The sequence below is a fragment of the Nicotiana tabacum genome, chromosome 20, assembly GCF_000715075.1.
Source record: "Nicotiana tabacum cultivar K326 chromosome 20, ASM71507v2, whole genome shotgun sequence".
NCBI classification, from domain to species: Eukaryota; Viridiplantae; Streptophyta; class Magnoliopsida; order Solanales; family Solanaceae; genus Nicotiana; species Nicotiana tabacum.
Genome location: NC_134099.1, coordinates 7,095,462 through 7,113,517, shown reverse-complemented (window position 1 = coordinate 7,113,517; position 18,056 = coordinate 7,095,462). Strand labels below are relative to the sequence as shown.

Sequence of the window (18,056 nt, the reverse complement as noted above, 5' to 3'; positions counted from 1 at the left end):
TTTGTTTGTATGATTTTTATAGGAAACGGCCAAAAAATGTGGAGAGAGGGAAAAATAATAAGGGAGGAGATGTTTTTGTTGCTTTTCGCTCTGTCTGATTTATGTTGATGCTTTCACGTGAAATTCTTAATGAATTATGACATTAATTTGGGTGGGTGGGTGTGGGGGTAGGGGGTGGGGGGAAAATAGGAGCTTTGTCTACTATGGGGTTGTAATATTATATGCTTTCCTAAACACAAATTCAACTGTATGGTGACTGTATCCACATGAACATGTCAATGCTTGTGAAAATGAAGATTAACTATATTAGGTATCTTGCTCTTTTCACATTAGTAGTCCGTCAAAAAAATGATACATTTATCAAAGGGTGGTAACAGAACACAATTTGTCAAAAAATATATGAAGTTTTTCAAATTTCTAAAAAATTTCGAAATTCGACTTCAAATAAAATCTGAAATTTTCATCGTTAAAAACTGTTTCCGAAAAAAAGTGAATAATTTCTTATGGCCAAAAGGGTCAGTCCTCCAATTGAAAATATTGAAGCGTGCTCAATTGCTCATCGTTCACCTGCTTCGCTCTATTGTCATTCCTAATGTAAATAATTCGTAGAATAGGTATTGAATGGACAGCTAGGCGAAAAATTGAAAACGAAAGCTATCAATATTAGACAAAACAAACCAAAAGAAAGAAGTTAACTGTAATTTTCATGAACTGTATATATCACTGTATTCTCATTTAGTTTTATGAATTCAAATGAGTATTTTTCAAGAATTACTATTTCCAAACAAAAGGGCAAATAAACTTTCAATGTTTTCTACCCCATGTTTCTAAAATGTCATTGTATGGTTGTTATATATGTTTGGGGGTCGAAAAATTAAAGGATATTCCTGTCAATTTCTTGTCTGATTGTCATGTCAAACGACAACTTTTTTCCTATTTGCCAGCTCTACTCATATATCCCTAGGCTTAGTTCAAATTTACATTCTCACTATTTTATTGGACCCCAAAAATAGAGATTGCTTTGTATTGCAAAAGAGACTTTACTTTCTCTACGTCCCCATTGAATTATAGCTATTAAACTTTGGTCTATGAATGATTTAGTGGGCGTTTGGACACATCAGAATTGTAAAATTTCGAAAAAAAGTGATTTTTTAAAGTGAAAATGATATTTAAAAATTAAAGTTGTGTTTAGACATAAATATAATTTTAGGCTTTTTTAAATTTTTGTGTGAACATTTTTAAAAACAGTTTTTTGGAATTTTTATATCTTTGTTCATCTTCAAGTGAAAATTGAAGATTTTATGGCCAAGTATTAATTTCGAAAAGAAATAAAAAAATTCTTATGGCCAAACGGGCCCTTAGTTTCTTGCCTTTATTAGGGAACATTTTTATCTTTCAATATGAGATTTTTAAGTATGAATTCGGATTTAGTCGACCCCAATGCGAATATCAAAAATTAGATGAAAAACCAAAAAATAAGACTTAGCTTTTGAGACATTGCATTCATTTCGGGGAGGAGTTTATCAGAGACAAATCAAGATTTAAAGGTAATGAATTTGAAATTTAATCTTTTTAGATTATTAAATTCTAAATAATTTGTACATATAAATGAATATCTTAAGAAGGATCAAGCTTAATGAGTTCGAAATAAAGAATTTTATTTTAAAAAGTTGTGATTAATTTGAAATGTACCCTTAACATTCATATATCATGTAGTTAATAATAAAACGAAAAGTTTAAAATTAATTTATTATTAAATATCACGAAAATATCATTTTTTTGTCATAGATTAAAACTCCATTTGTGGGATTATACTGACCGTTGTTATTGTTGTCATATATTAAAAAAATTGTCACATAGAATGATACGGTCTACCCTCTATATCATGGAGCTAGTCAAGAATCAAGTTTATGTCAATTTGTGTTGAGTGTACTCATTAACAATTTTGTCCAAACAACTACATTTTTTGTTTTGGGACCCAATCAATAATTTGGTTTATTTTTCATTTATTTTACGTATGTATTTATCCATTCCAAACCTTAATATGTATAACCTTTGAACTGCTAATATAAATTAAGCGCTTCTTAAAAAGGTAAAAGTCTTTTAAACAATCATTAGTGTATCTAGGTGTCATTAAAAAGTACATGATCACATGGTTGTAAAACGATTTTTTCAGAAAAGTTTTTCAAAAGTTTCTTCAAAAACATTCTCCAAATTAAACCTTTCAAGAAAAGCAAGCTTAACTACCCTACACTTGGACCATTCCCAAAAAAAAAAAAAAGATTAAAAAGGAAAAGAAAAAGTGAGTTGAAAGTTAATTCTTCTATGAAAACTTTTACTCTTATCGTGCGATGATATAGCAAAATTCTTTCCTCCTTAATCAAATATTTCGTGTTTAAGTTACAGAAATAAAGAACTTTTTAGTAAAAAATATTTTATCATTTTTCAGCTCATCGACGTAAATTTAAAATTATTGAACTAGTGAAATGCGAATACCAATAATTCAAACAAACAAAAAAAGTACAATTTTCGCTTTTTCTTTACGTGTCAACATAAAAAATTTGAAAATAATAAAAGTCACATGATGGACAGTGCTACCATTATTTTCATTCTTGTTTTCTAGTAGAAAATTGATTACTCCCTTTGAAGATCTTAGAAGATTGATCAGTTATGAATCACCAACTTTATTTAGCAATAATTAAAACATAATAAGTTCGAGTATATACATCTTTGAGTATGACATTATTATTGTCAATGCCAACACTCCTTTTTCATTCCATGCAACACAGACCCGGTCAAATTGTCTTTCCGGAATAATTGTCAATTGATATTTTGAAATATATATTTTTAAAATTGCATAATAATAGTCCGATAGAGGCCTTTGCACGGATTGCAAGGTCATGAGAACCTCTCGACCCTTCATAGGCTCCTGGTCATGGACCTTGAGATCACGAGGAAGAGAAGGAAGAGGGCGATATATAGTCAGCATAGGATCAAGCGGGGAGCCTTGACAGAAGTTAAAGCGCAGGAATTGGGGTCCAAGCTGGTGACTATGGGGGCTTAGAGGAGTAGTGGGGACGTAAGCGCTATGTGGACCACGACTGCACAGTGCATTAGAGAAGCTGTGAGAGAGGTATTAGGAGTCTCAAAGAGTTACTCTAGTGGTCACAAGGAGACTGGTGGTGGAATGGAGAGGTGCAAGAAAAAGTGGAAACCAAAAAAGCAGCGTATCTAAAGCTAGTGGAAAGTGTAGACGAGGAGGAGAAGAGAGCGAGTATGGAGCATTATAAGTTGGCTAAGAAAGAGGCAAAGCTAGCAGTTACGGCGGCCAAAACTGCAACTTTTAATCATTTGTATGAGGAACTCGAGGGTCGAGGAGGGGATAAGAGGTTGTTCAGATTAGCCAAGGCGCGAGAAAGGAAGGCGCGTGACTTGGACCATGAAGTGCATTAAGGACGAAGATGGTAGAATTTTTTTTATGAAGGGCTTATCCGTCGGAGATGGCAGACCTACTTTCATAGTCTCTTGAACGAATAGGGGGATATGAGCATTGTATTATGTGATTTGGAACTATCCAGGAGTCATTGTGAATTTGGATATTCTAGGCGGATTAGAGTTGATGTTGTAAGGGGGCTATGTGTAAGATGAGCAGGGTAAAGCGACCGGGCTAGATAAAATCTCAGTGGAGTCTTGGAAGAGTACGAGTAAGGCATACTTGGAGTATCTCACTAGGATATTTAATGTCATTTTTTGAACGAACAAGATGCCCGAAGAGTGGAGGTTGAGCACGATTGTTCCTGTATATAAGAACAAGGTGATATCCAAAATTGCAATAACTATCGGGGTATCAAGCTGCTTAGACATACTATGAAAGTATGTGAGAGAGTGGTAGAGCTAAGGATGAAGAGGAGTATGTCTATTTTCGAGAATCAGTTTGGGTTTATGCTGGGGTGTTCGACTACAGAAGCCATCCACCTTGTTAGGAGATTGATGGAGCAGTATAGGGAGAGAAAGAAGGACTTGCATATGGTGTTCATCAACTTAGAAAAGACATACGATAAAGTTCCAATGGAGGTTTTGTGGAGATGTTTGGAAGCTAAAGGTGTACCTATTGCCTATGTTAGGTTGATTAAGGACATGTATGATGGATTAAAGACCCAAGTGAGGATGAGTAGGTGGGGACTCAGACCATTTTCTCGTTATGATGGGGTTGCATCAACGGTCGGCACTCAGCCCTTTTTTGTTTGCTCTGGTGATGGACGTACTGACGCGCCACATTCAAGGGGAGGTGCCGTAGTGCATGATATTTACAGATAATAGTATATTGATTAACGAGACGCGATATGGTATGAACACGCAATTAGAGGTATGTAGGCAGATCCTGGAATCTAAAGGTTTCAAATTAAGCAGGACCAAGACAAAATACTTGGAGTGTAAGTTCAGTGGTGAGACTCAAGGAGGGGAGGGGGAGGGGAGGCTGGACTCGCAGGTCATCCCCAGGAGAGGGAGTTTTAAGTACCTTAAGTCTATTATTCAGGGGGATAGGGAGATTGATGAAGATGTCACACATCGTATTGGGGCGGGATGAATGAAATAGTGACTCGCTTTCGGTATTTTGTCAACAAAAAGATGCCACGAAACTTTAGGATAAGTTCTATAGAGTGGTGGTCAGACTAATGATGTTGTATGAGGGTGAGTGTTGACCAGTCAAGTTCGCTCATGTAGTTAAGATGAAAGTAGCAGAGATGAGGATGTTGAGATGGATGTGCGGGCACACCAGGTTAGATAGGATCAGAAACGAGGTTATTCGCGACAAGGTGGATGTGGCCCGTACTGAGGACAAGATGCGCGAAGTACAGCTTAGGTGGTTTGGTCATGTGAGGAGGAGGAGCACAGATGCCCCGGTGAGGAGGTGTGAGAGGTTGAAATTGGAGGGCCTATAGAGAGGTAGAGGTAGGCCAAAAAAGCGGTGGGGAGAGGTGATTAGGCAAGACATGCGCAGCCTCAGCTGACCGAGGATATGACCCTTGATATGAAGGTATGAAGGTCGAGGATTAGGGTAGTAGAGTAGGTAGTCTAGAGTGTTCATAACAGTAGTATTGACACACAGTCTCGCTTTCTGGTGCTAGGTTTCTGTATTTTTCTTTCATTGTTGATCACCTTACTATCTTGTTGTTTTATCCTGCTTTTATATGATTTTTTGGTACTGTCTCTTCTTGTCTATATTTTCATTAATGTGGTGCTTATATTTTCCTGAGTTCAGGGTCTATATGAAACAACCTCTCTATGCTCACAAGGTAGGGGTAAGGTCTGCATACACACTACTCTTCCCAGACCCCACGGTGTGGGATAATATTGGGTATGTTGTTGTTGTTGCATAATAATAGTATAAAAATGCACTTTAAAAAAATTAATAACTAGAAATAAAGAAGGGATTTTAGAAAAACTTACTATGATCAAAGTATAAAAATAACTTAATTCTTAAAAAAACAGTCTAATTAATGCTATTTGGCTTCAAACATTTTGGGATTTGGCAACCTAAATCACATTCACATTGGCTACTCAAATGTTTGGGCAAATGGTAAGTTTTGGCGGAACACGATTTTTTGCATTGGACACTTAATATTTTTTTCTTTAATTAAAATCTTCTTATCCTATAATTTAGTTATTTTCTTATTTGATAATTTATTTCATGGTCATATTTTTATTGAGTAAAGTCTACATTTATATATTTGAATTTTTTTATTAAATCTACTCCTAAATCATGTTTGATAAATTTATTTCACCCTTCGTGTCTCCAAATTGGCATCACACAACTACAACACCACATATATTTGAGAGCCCCTTATGTGAATAATAATCAGGGCATATCGGCATCGTAGCTCCAGTTAATTCGGATTCTCGCTAGTAAGGCCCACTAAAGGTGGAAATGTTCTATATCAATATTTTTCTAATATTTAAGGCTCGAAGTATCTCTTATTAAGATGAACGAATTTTATTTATTCCATCACAACCTTTAGTAGTATTTGATCCACATGTAACAATTTGAATCTCAGTGCAACAACAACAAACCTAGTGCAATCTTATAAGTAGGATCTGGGAAGGATAATAATACACAGTCTTATTCCTGCCTTGCAAAATTAGAAAAACGATTTCCGATATATCCTCAGCTCAATCTCAGTATTACGAGTTCAAATCTAATAGCCTCCTAATTACTGTTTGCCGAATTGACTTTTCCTGTTCTTATTAATTAAGTACTTGTTTACTAAAAGAAAACAATTTAATTTGGTTCATAAGGGACCACTCAATGTTTCAAGAATGGAGTCGAGTCTTTTGTAGGCCCAAAGTAGTTCGTTCTAATTGGAAATTATTGAGGAGGCTTTTTGGGCTAAGCTAATGGCAGTGATTTAGTATTAGATTTCTTTCTCAATAAAAGAAGAGAATCTAATGATGAACAAAATAATACGTTAAATGTTGTGGGCTTGGTCTACACAACAAGTATTGTTTTGGTCCACATGAGTGATGATTGTTTGGTGTACTGCCATTATAAGTTTGAACAACCCCAGCACCCCATTTTGCTTTCTTTGCGTGGGTTTGTGTCAGATTGAAGAGTTATTGCTGAAGATATAGGAATGGTCTGCACTTGCTAAAGCCACCTACAATAAAGGTTCTCTATTTATTTCATCTTCCGAGAATCTGTATTATGAATGGTTAACATATATTTGAAAGATACATACATGCAACTGTCTCTAATAAGTTAGTCTTCGTGTGAGCTATAAGTCACGAATTTAAGTCGCGAAAGTAGCCATTAATAATTACATTAGGGTTGGATATCTATGTCATACCCTCAGGATAGATACGACTCTTTCTCGGACACTGCACGTGAACGCGAGATGTTTTATCTTTTATTATATACAAGCAACTGCCTATCTGAAATTTGTAAACCCCAAAAATAAAGGCAAATAACCTTTTATAGTAGGCTACATTGTACTACATTGTTCATACTGTTTTTATTCCTTTTTGTTTTCCTAGTACCTTGTCATTGTTACTGGTTACATATATTGCTTTTTCCATCTATTTTTCTGGTTCTTAGGTTGCTGGTATTATTTTTCTGGTATCTGTTGCTATTACTGATCAATTGTCTCTTTTGTTTTTCTTGAGACGAGAGTCTATTAAAAATAATCTTTCTATCTTCACAGGGTAGTGATAAAGTCTGCGTACACACTACCCTCCCCACACTCCACTTGTGAGGTTATACTGGATTGTAGCTGTTGTAGGTTACATTGTACAAATAATGTAAAATACTCAACAGAATGAATATAAGTTTAGTCCTCTCACAATCCGCAATGAGATAGTTTAATGTTCAAACGATCAAAATTCAAATAGCATTATCAAAAGTTATCCATGGCTTCAAATTTTAGATAAGTGATGCAGGTCAATAAAAGTTTTCTTACTCATATATTGATTATGTGATAGGAAAACTTATTCCTCCCACGTGATATGTGATATTTTCTTTTTAATTTTTATTTTTTGGGTGGCCATCTCAATATTTAATGAGCCAAGCCTTTCTTTACACTTTACAACATATAGTACATTTAAATTTTTGTCTTGGTATAGATGGAAGTTGGGGGTCTTTCTACTACCCAACGTGCACAAATTTATTGATGGAAAGACACTCGTGAAAAACATATATTCCCATTTATTTATCTTATATGCCCTTTTGCTAATTTTAATTCTCTTATAAAAATATACAGCAAAAAATAATGTTCATATTTTTTTATTGTTCAAAAGATTGTAGAATATATAGGACCAAAGTTTACTTCGTTGAATTCATCATTTCAACGTCTTGAGAAAGGTGCATGTTTCAAATATGAAAAGTCATTGGTACTATAAACATTTAATCCCAAACGTTCAAATGTTGTACTATGTTATATATTTGAAAAACAAGAATTGTTACTTCAAATATAAACTTGTCCATCTTCCAATACAATTATTAACTTTTTAATACGAACAATGTTTGTTGTGTGTAAGCAGTAAGCTGTGACATTTATAACTTGTGCATAAATGCATGTAGAGAGGGAGAAGTGGAGGTACAATCCATACTGAGATGTCATGAGGCTAATACATAGTACAACGTAGTAAAAACTTATTTGTATTCGATCACAGTTCCTTCAATATCATATGGTTGGTCTAGAATTGTAACTTTCAGTCCAGATTTTAATAATTTAAAGAAAATTATATTGGAATTCACAATGAAAATTGAATACTTTGTTGCACTCCAACTCTAGTCAATCTTTTTAATATTGAGGAGTTGTACTTTATAGTCTTTCCCACAAAAAGTAGATATGTCATGTATTTAGGAGTATTGGCGATGCAGTTTGACTCAGTTTTATTTACCAGAAAAATACAACTAATTTGTTGATAAATATTTGCTCAAAACCAAATCAAACATATTACAATTTAATTGGTTTTGATTTTTGGTTGATTTTGCAATCATTTGAACACCCGTACAACTATGACTTCAGTCACTTGATCTCAATCTTTTTTCTTCTCTTTGTACAAAGTAAAGGGAATTTGAAATTCTAGGGTAAGTGACAAATTAGATTTTTTTTGTTTCCCACCCCGTAATTGTTATTTATAATGGGACCACCCGATAGTGACGTACACAGAAAAATTTGTATGCCGTGTCACCATTTGAAAAGGTGAATAAGTAATGAATAAATTATTATAACGATAAGAATTGTCATTTGTATATTTTTATCTCATATTTTATTTCTCTTATTATTTAACATATATATTTAATATAAAAATAACAAAGCAATGTCACGTGACACCGTTCGGGACAAGGTGCCTGCGGCCCTGCCACTCGATTAATCCGCATTCGCATCATATAAGGTCTATTAAAGGAAAAATCTCTCATACTAAGATTTATCCATTCTTGAGACTTGTACCTCAAACCTCTAGTTAAGAGTAGAGATATCATATCCATCCCACCGTGGTGCAAATTTGAAGTGAGTACTGTTGCACCTATAAAAAATTGTGAAAGATAATTAGTTGTAAATTTGGGATGGGAATCGGAAGCTTTATTTGAAGCTGGACAAGTGTTGCAAAAAGACAAATTTTGTTTGATGGGCTTGAATAGTCATTCTACTGGGCCGTCGACTCATATAAGTTAGGTCCAAAGAATTGGGAAAATGAAGGTAGAAATTCAAAAATAGCCAGATTTATAACTGGTCGTTTAAAAATAGCCCAATTTTAAAAGTAATCGAAATTTAGCCACTTTTCATGTAAAGATAAATCTGAACAAAAACACTGTTCAAAACCCAAAAAATACGCCAGTATATTATGTTGGAGTTCCAGCATAAGTATACTTGAACTCCAGCATATTATTCTGGAGTTCCAGGATAAGTATGCTGGAACTCCAGCATAATATAATGGAGTTCCAGCATAAGTACACTAGAACTCCAGCATAATATACTAGAGTTTGGAGCACCGGTGCTCCAGTCTCTAGTATATTATACTAGAGCCAGCAAAGTATACCGGTCCAGCATAATATGCTGGAATTCATACACAGGTGCACCAAACTCCAGTATATTATGCTGGATCGGTCTCTGTTGCAGCAAAATAGTGGCTATTTTTCATTGACTTAGTAAACACTGACTATTTTTGAATGACCAGTCCGAAAACTGGCTATACCGTGCTATTTTTACCCATAAGTAATGTTTGTACAGTCGAACAACTGTAAACGGGAGTTTTATATTTTACCTAGTTATTTGGGAATTATTTTTAGGGCAACATACAAAATTAGTTGGTTGTCCGAAATTAATTGTATTTGCTAGTAAAAAAATATAAAATATATGTGTTATATGTATATAGTACACATATTTGAGAATCGCTTTTTCCAGAATCAAAGGAAGAGTTTTGGTAAACATATTTTGATAAACAATATTTATTGGTAAACAAAATAAGATCAGCGTGAAAGATAGACGAAATAGATACCAATTAGAGAGCTAATTGCCTCCTCCCCAAGAAACCTAAAAGAATTTGTAACCTAAAATTACTCTATAAAACCCTAAGCCTCTCTCACCCCAGAATTTGTAACCTAGAGAGCTTACGACTGCATATTTGCATAAGTACTGCTCTAACATATAGGTAAAAACTTAATCATAGTTAGTGAATATATGTTTTCTTCATTTTAAATAACTTAACCATGGTAAATCGATATAATTTGTTATAAATACTTGACGCCTTCCCCCAATTCATTCTCCCCATTCTTACGTACACCAAATCACTCATTAGAAATTATTAATCTTCTCCAATATGTATTACTATTAAAATTCATTGTATTTTAAAGGAGAATGGGATGAGAGTAACAAAGGACAATGATTTCCACCTTCTTAACAGAACCTCTGTTCGAGTTCCATTCATGACTAGCAAGAAAAACCAATATGTGAAAGCTTTTGAAGGTTTTAAGGTATTAAGACTTCCTTATAAACAAGGTAAAGATTCTCGAGATTTCTCAATGTATATCTTTTTACCTGATGCTAATAATGGACTATCCAAATTGGTAGAAAAAATCAGTTCTAAACCACAATTCTTGGAAAACTACCTTCCTTGTTATCGGAAGGTTTCAGTTGGTGAATTTCGTGACCCCAAATTTAAAATATCTTATGGATTAAATGCTAAAGAAGCTTGGCCTGGATTTGCCTTTCTCTGATGTTAATGAACTTACAGAGATGGTGGAGCCTGATTGCCTTCATGTTTCTAGCATGTTTCATAAGTCTTTTATTGAGGTAAATGAAGAGGGACAGAAGTTGCTGTTGTAAAAGCAAGTGTAGACAATAAATTTGCATCGAGAAAATAAAATTAAGACCGAAAATATTGCAACAATTGTAGTATTTTATTTCAAATAATATGAGTGTACAATCTCTATGAATCCTCTGATTCTACTTTTCAATAGTAAATAAATTCAAGAGCCTTTGAGCTTGATTTTGAATATGTATCTGTTGCCTCGAACGATGATCTTGTTCTTGAGCTTGAGCTTGATTGCTTGAACTTGACCTTGATTTGTTCTTCGTTCTTGAACTTGCACTTGATTTCTTGAACTTGAACTTGAAGCCTAAAACTTGTGGAGGAATTTGCAGCGTTTGATCCACAAGCTCTTTCTTGCTTCTTGTTATAACTTCTGGTGTCTTTTTTGAGTTATGAAGACCCCTATTTATAGTTGTGGAAGGAAAGAGTTGTGATAAGAACAAACTCTTTCCGACCAATCAAATTGAAGTGTGACATGGCTGCATTTGATTGGCCAGAACATGTCACTTGCACACGTGGTGCGATTTCATTGGCCCTTTAGCGCGACTGAACATGCCTTGTCATTTTGACACATGGCATGGTCCTATTGGCTCTTCCGCTTGACTTGGCGCGCTACGTCATTTGACACGTGGCACCAAATTGGGCCTCTAGGAAGATGACATCTTGGGCTTAATGAAGTGGGCTCATCACTTTAGCCCAATTAAATGGGCTAGCCCAATGGATTAAGATTTATTTATTTAATCCATATATATTGGACTTATATAATTAATTTAATTATATTAGCCCATAATATTTATTCGAACTAATATATTTAGCATATAGTCCAAATTTTTTATTGAATTCAAATTCAATAAAATTTAAATGCTTACAAATACCCCTACTTCAAGACTTGTTGAGGTGCAAACTTGTCGAAACCGAATCGGGCCTTGAAGTACTACTTTAACGCTCGTTTAGGTTAATAATAATCTATGCACTGTACTTCCTGTATGCCCAAAAATGATAATAGACCAATATCTTAGGCCACGTTTGATAGGAGCATGTAGAAATCATTTCCATGTTAATAATATTTGGTAGTACTTTGGTATGTTGGATTTTAAAATGATTTCAAGCACTGTAAATGCTAGTGCCAGGAGATCAAGGGATAATTGAACAATAATAATAATAATTATTATCACTTCAACATGCCTTTTATTTATTCATTTTAGAACAATCTTACGGGCACTCTAAAGTTAATTTTCTTATAGAGATGATCCCATTCTTTGACTGGATTGAAGGATAATATTTTGCAATAAGAATTCTTCCATCATGAACTTAACTTAGACACGTGGAATCTACTACTCAAGTAAGAATTGAAACCAAAAGCTTTTTCTTTCATAGCAATTTCAATCACAATTGGACGCTACTAACCAGTTCCAATTCAAAATGGAATTGGAGACACCACCACCGTTAGCCTACCGAGTCCGTATAGGAGAACAATTGTGGCAACAATCCCACATCGAAAATGTGGCCCAATTCTTGGAGAGATGAGTCTCAAAATAGTCCGATTCTTGGAGAGATTACTCTCAATGTGGTCCGATTCTTGGAGAGATTACTCTTAATGTGGCCCAATTCTTGGAGAGATGACTCTCAAAATGACCCAATTCTTGGAGAGATTACTCTCAAAATGGCCCGATTCTTGGAGAATTACTCTCAATGTGACCCAATTTTTGGAGAGATTACTCTCAAAATGGCCCGATTCTTGGAGAGATTACTCTCAATGTGGCCCAATTCTTGGAGAGATGACTCTCAAAATGGTCGATTCTTGGAGAGATTACTCTCAATGTGGCCCGATTCTTGGAGAGATTACTCTCAAACGGCCCGACTATCTGAGAGATTACTCTCAAAATGACCCGACTATCGGCGAGGCCCACTTAAGGTGAAAAAGGACTCATATGTCCACCTTAAGATTGGAAAGTTATAGTTCTTTTTAAGGACAAACCCACGAAGAGGCCAACTTAAGGTGCAAAGGGGCTCATATGTCCACCTTAAGATTGAAAAGTTATAGTTCCTCTTAAGGACAAACCCACGAAGAGGCCAACTTAAGGTGCAAAGGGACTTATATGTCCACCTTAAGATTGGAAAGTTATAAAGCTTCAACTTGAAGACGACATCGACTTGAACACTTGGAGAACTTTGAAGATTTGGCGGACTTTGCAGATTTCAACTCGAAGATTTGGAGGGCTTAAACAATTCAACTTTAAGATCGACGAATTTGAAGACTGAATCTTGAAGACCGACGAACTTGAAGACTTCAACTTTGAGACTTGGAGGGCCTAAATATTTCAACTTGAAGATCGGCGAATTTGAAGACTTCAACTTGAAGACCGACGGACTTGAAGACTTCAACTTTGAGACTTGAATGGCCTAAATATTTCAACTTGAAGATCGGCGAATTTGAAGACTTCAACTTAAAGACCGACGGAGTTGAAGATTTCAACCTGGGGACTTCAACTTGAATACCGACGGACATGAAGATTTTAACTTGGAGACTTGGAGGGCTTAAAATATTTCAGCTTCTCTTTTGCTTTACATTGTTCGACTTTTATCTTAGTCGCATAATTTTCAGTTTTACGCGCTTGTAACAAAAGATTCATAACTTGTCGTGGGAGAGTCCAAATAATGAACCATTTGATGACTTCAATATCTAAAATATATCCAATAATTAGAATCAAAAACCTTCAGAATCGCCCCAGATAATATTTTGGAACCAACTTTAGATCCCACCATGTTGTAAATTTCAGATTTGCGCAGTCTTACTAAAAAAATCATATCTTGGTGTAGGAACGTTGAAATTATAAACCATTTGATTTCTTGAAAACTAGACTTCAAAATCTAGAATATATCCAAAATTCTCAATCAAATAACTTCAGAATCGTCCCATATAATATTTTGAAATCAACTTTAGGTTCCACCACGTTGAAAATTTCAGATTTGCGCGACATCGCCAAAAGTTTTTTATCTTGAAGTAGGAATGTCGAAATCATGAACCGTTTGATCTAATGGAAACTTAACTTCCAAATATATAACATATCCAAAATTCAAGATTTAATGCCTTACGGATACATTCAGATAATATTTCGAAATCAACACTAAATTCTGATACACCGACAATTTCAGATTTGCGCGACTTTACCAAATATTTTGTATCTTGATATGGAAGCCCCGAGATCGGAAGACGTCTTACTTGCCATAAATCGAAATTTAAGATCCATACTCTCACAAATATCTTGGGGTTCAAATCTCACTGAATTTGAAACGTTGCACCAAGCAATCATTTCCTTATACTTGTGTTTCCTTTTGACGCCTCGCTTCTCTTCCCCTTTTTTTAGGCAGAGGGAGGACTTGGAGACCAAAAAGTTTGAAGGTTTGGAGAACCTAAAGACATAGAGAATCCCTGGACTTCAATGCAAATACTTGACATCCTTCTAAAATCGGCCCATTGAAGATATCAATTTACCAAGGAAGGTTGCCCCTTTTAAATCAAATGAGATCAAAGTTCAACAGGAGAATGGCATTTCAGCTTGATTTTGCATTCCTCCATACTTCACTCGAACAACAATTGGGGCAATATGTATCTTTTGAACTTATGCGACTAAACTTAGAATGAAACTCTAAGCTGTCTACGTACCTCGGTGAAGAGGATCAAGTCATACCGTAGTTCAGACTGGGTAGATTTTATTTTTTACGTCCTAACTTTTTCCTAGCCCACCTCTTTAGAAATTTTCAACCTAGAGGACTTTTTTTTGGGCCGTACACAGTTTATACTCTTGCGGGCCAGGAGTGTAGCAACATGCAGTTTAGGCTCGTGCGTCAAGGAGCGTCATAACTTGCAGTTTAGGCTCGTACGTCGAGGAGCGTCATGACTTGCAGTTTAGGCTCGTATGTCAAGGAGCATCATGACTTGCAGTTTAGGCTCGTACGTCGAGGAGCATCATGACTTGCAGTTTAGGCTTGTACATCGAGGAGCATCATGACTTACAGTTTAGGCTTGTACATCGAGGAGCATTATGACTTGCAACTTCGTGGATAATACTTCTTCAAAAACTTGCCAATGATAGGGTCGATTCTCATACCATCTGCATCAACCAGCTTGTAAGCCCCACTTGAATAAGCTTCTTGTATGACATATGGCCTATTCCATTTTGAAGTGAACTTCCATACAGGTTTATGGGAAGTAATTATGGGTCTTCGTACGACAAGGACTTGATATCCTACTTGAAAGGATCTCGGACAAACTCTTTTATTGAAGGCGCAAGACAATCGAGCTTGATAACATTCAAGACTCTGTTGAGATTCCAATCTCTTTTCATCGAGAGCTTCCAACTTTGCTAATTGAAGTCGAGCATTTTCTTCATTAGTGATCCCTTCTTGAATAGCTAGTCGTAACGAAGGTATTTGACGCTCAAGTGGCAAGACGGCTTCGACTCCATAAATGAGTGAATAAGGAGACGCCTGTGTTGGCGTACGATGAGTCGTTCTATATGCCCATAGAGCTTCTTACATACGGTCATTCCAATCTCGTTTGGATTTGGAGACAACTTTCTTTAACAAGTTGCATAGAGTCTTGTTGAATGCCTCAGCTAGACCATTGGCGGCAGCATTGTACATCGAAGAGTTACGTTGCTTGAAGCCAAAGAGATCACAAATCCTGTTCATCAACCTATTATCGAATGGCTTTCCATTATCCGTTATTATGTAACGAGGAATGCCAAAGCGATAAATAATGTTTACTCAGATGAAACTTGCAACATTTTCCTTTTTTACTTCCTTAAGAGCAACAACTTCAGCCCATTTTGAGAAGTAGTCAGTTGCAGCCAAGATGTATAGGTGCCCACCAGAGGACTTTGGCAGTGGTCCAACAACATCCAATCCCCAAGCGTCAAATGGCCAGGATGCAACAGTCGGGTGCAACACCTCAGGAGGTTGATGAATAAAATTCGCATGGAATTGACAAGCCTTGCATCTTCGAGCGTAGTCCAAGTAATCTTTTACCATCGTTGGCCAATAATATCCCATCCTTTTTATATAAAAGTGGAGCTTTGGTCTGGACTGGTGTGACCCACATATCCCAGGATGTGCCTCTTGCAAAGCTTGGAGAGCTTCTTCTTCTTCTTGGCATCGCAAGAGTACTCCCTCGAACAACCTTCTGTATAGAGTATCCTTATAGTAAAGGAAGCGAGGTGCACGATGACGGATTTCAGTCCTTCTCCTCGAATTTTCTGGAAGTATCCATAGCATAAATAGTCGATAATGGGTTGTCGCCATTCTTCTTTCTCAACTTCAGAAACAGCAACAAGATGCTTGAGTTCGTTATCTTCACCTTCGACATCATTTGGCGGTGGTACTACCCATTTTTAGCAGGCGGTAACTTGCGCTTGGTTAGACAGGGCTAATGATGAAGCTAGAGCAGCTAAAGCATCAGCCTTCTTATTTTCTTTCCTTAGTACATACTGAATAGTCACATCGCTAAGCCACCCCATCAACTTTTTTGCATAATCATGATATGGGCGTAGTTTAGGCTTCTTGACCTCGTAACTACCCAAAAGCTGATTGACCACTAATTGGGAGTCACCAAAGACTTGCAATTGCAATTGCTTCATATCATCGGCCATTTCAAGCCCAAGTATTAATGCTTGATATTCAACAACATTGTTGGAATAGAGTTGTGTCAAGGTGAAAGAGTAGGGCAAGACTTCACCTTGAGGAGTGACAAATACTACGCCAGCCCTGGCTCCCCCACGATGCGCAGCACCATCAAAGTACATCTTCCATGGAGGTTAAACTTTAACAACCATTGCGTCCTCATCAGATAGTTCATCAGTTAGCTCCCAGTCATCAGGTATCGGATGATCTGCCAAGAAGTCTGCCAATGCTTGTCCTTTTACAGCCTTTTGAGGGATGTAAAAAATCTCGAATTGTTGAAATTGGAGGTACCATCTCGCTAGTCGATCACTAAGAACAGGTTTTGACATCACGAACTTGATGGGATTTTCTTTAGAAACAAGACGGACAACATGAGCTTGAAAGTAGTGCTTCAACTTTTAAATTGAGAAGACTAGCGCCAAACACAACTTTTCCACGTAATGGACAAATAAAGTAGTAAAGAGAGTTTTCTTTCCCCTCACTATATTCTTGGGTCAACAGTGCTCCAACAGACCTTTCCTGTGCCGCAATGTATAGTATCAATGGCTTCCCTGGTATAGGAGCTGCTAAAACTGGAGGTTTCATCAAGTAGGTTTTGATACTTTAGAAGGCATTGCTACAAGCTTGATCCCACTTGAAAGGAATGCCTTTCTTCATGAGGTGACTAAATGGTTGGCACCTCCCAGCCAGGTTTGATATGAATCTTATAAGGTATGCTAGCTTTCCTTGCAGACTTTTAAATTCATGGATATCTCGAGGCTCAGGTATTTTCAAAATGGCATCCACTTTGGCTTGATCAATTTCGATCCCTCGATGGCGGACAATGAAACCAAGGAACTTTCCAGAAGTAACTCCAAAGGCACATTTCAACAGATTCATCCTAAGTTGGTACCTCCGGAGCAATTCAAATACCATAATCAAGTCTTTCATGTGGTCGCCCTTCTCTCTTGATTTCACCACCAAGTCGTTAACATAGCATTCAACATTCTTGTGGAGAAGATCGATGAAAATATTCTGCATAGCCCTTTCGTAAGTAGCAACAACATTCTTCAAGACAAAAGGCATTACCTTGTAGCAATAAAAACCCTTGGGGGCGCGAAACGTAGTAAGATCTTCATCTTTTGGTGCCATGCGAATTTGGTTATAGCCCGACAAACCGTCCATGAAATACATTGCCTCGTAACCAGTAGTAGCATCGATCATTAGCTCTGTAATAGAAAGCGGAAATTCATCTTTGGGACATGCATTATTGAGGTCCCTGAAGTCAACGCATACTCGAATCTGGCCATTCTTCTTCCTTACAGGGACAATACTTGAAATCTATGTTAGGTATTTAACTTCCCGAATAAATCCAGCTTCAATGAGTTTGTTAACTTCAGTTTCAATTAGGGGAACCAAGTCCGGCCTAAAACGCCTTTGAGCTTGTTTAACAGGGCGAAGGTGATGGACTGCTACTTTTGGGTCCAAGCCAGGCATCTCTTTGTAACTCCAAGCAAATACATCCCTGAATTCTTTGAGTAACTCAATATAAGTGCTCTCTTCATCAGTTTCTAGTAAAGCAC

General features: G+C 36.4%; 1 pseudogene; it reads left to right on the top strand.

The window, feature by feature from the left end:
• Window positions 1–10,335: 10,335 nt before the first annotated feature.
• Window positions 10,336–18,056, top strand: part of LOC142174218 (serpin-ZX-like) — a 33,900-nt pseudogene continuing 26,179 nt past the window's right edge.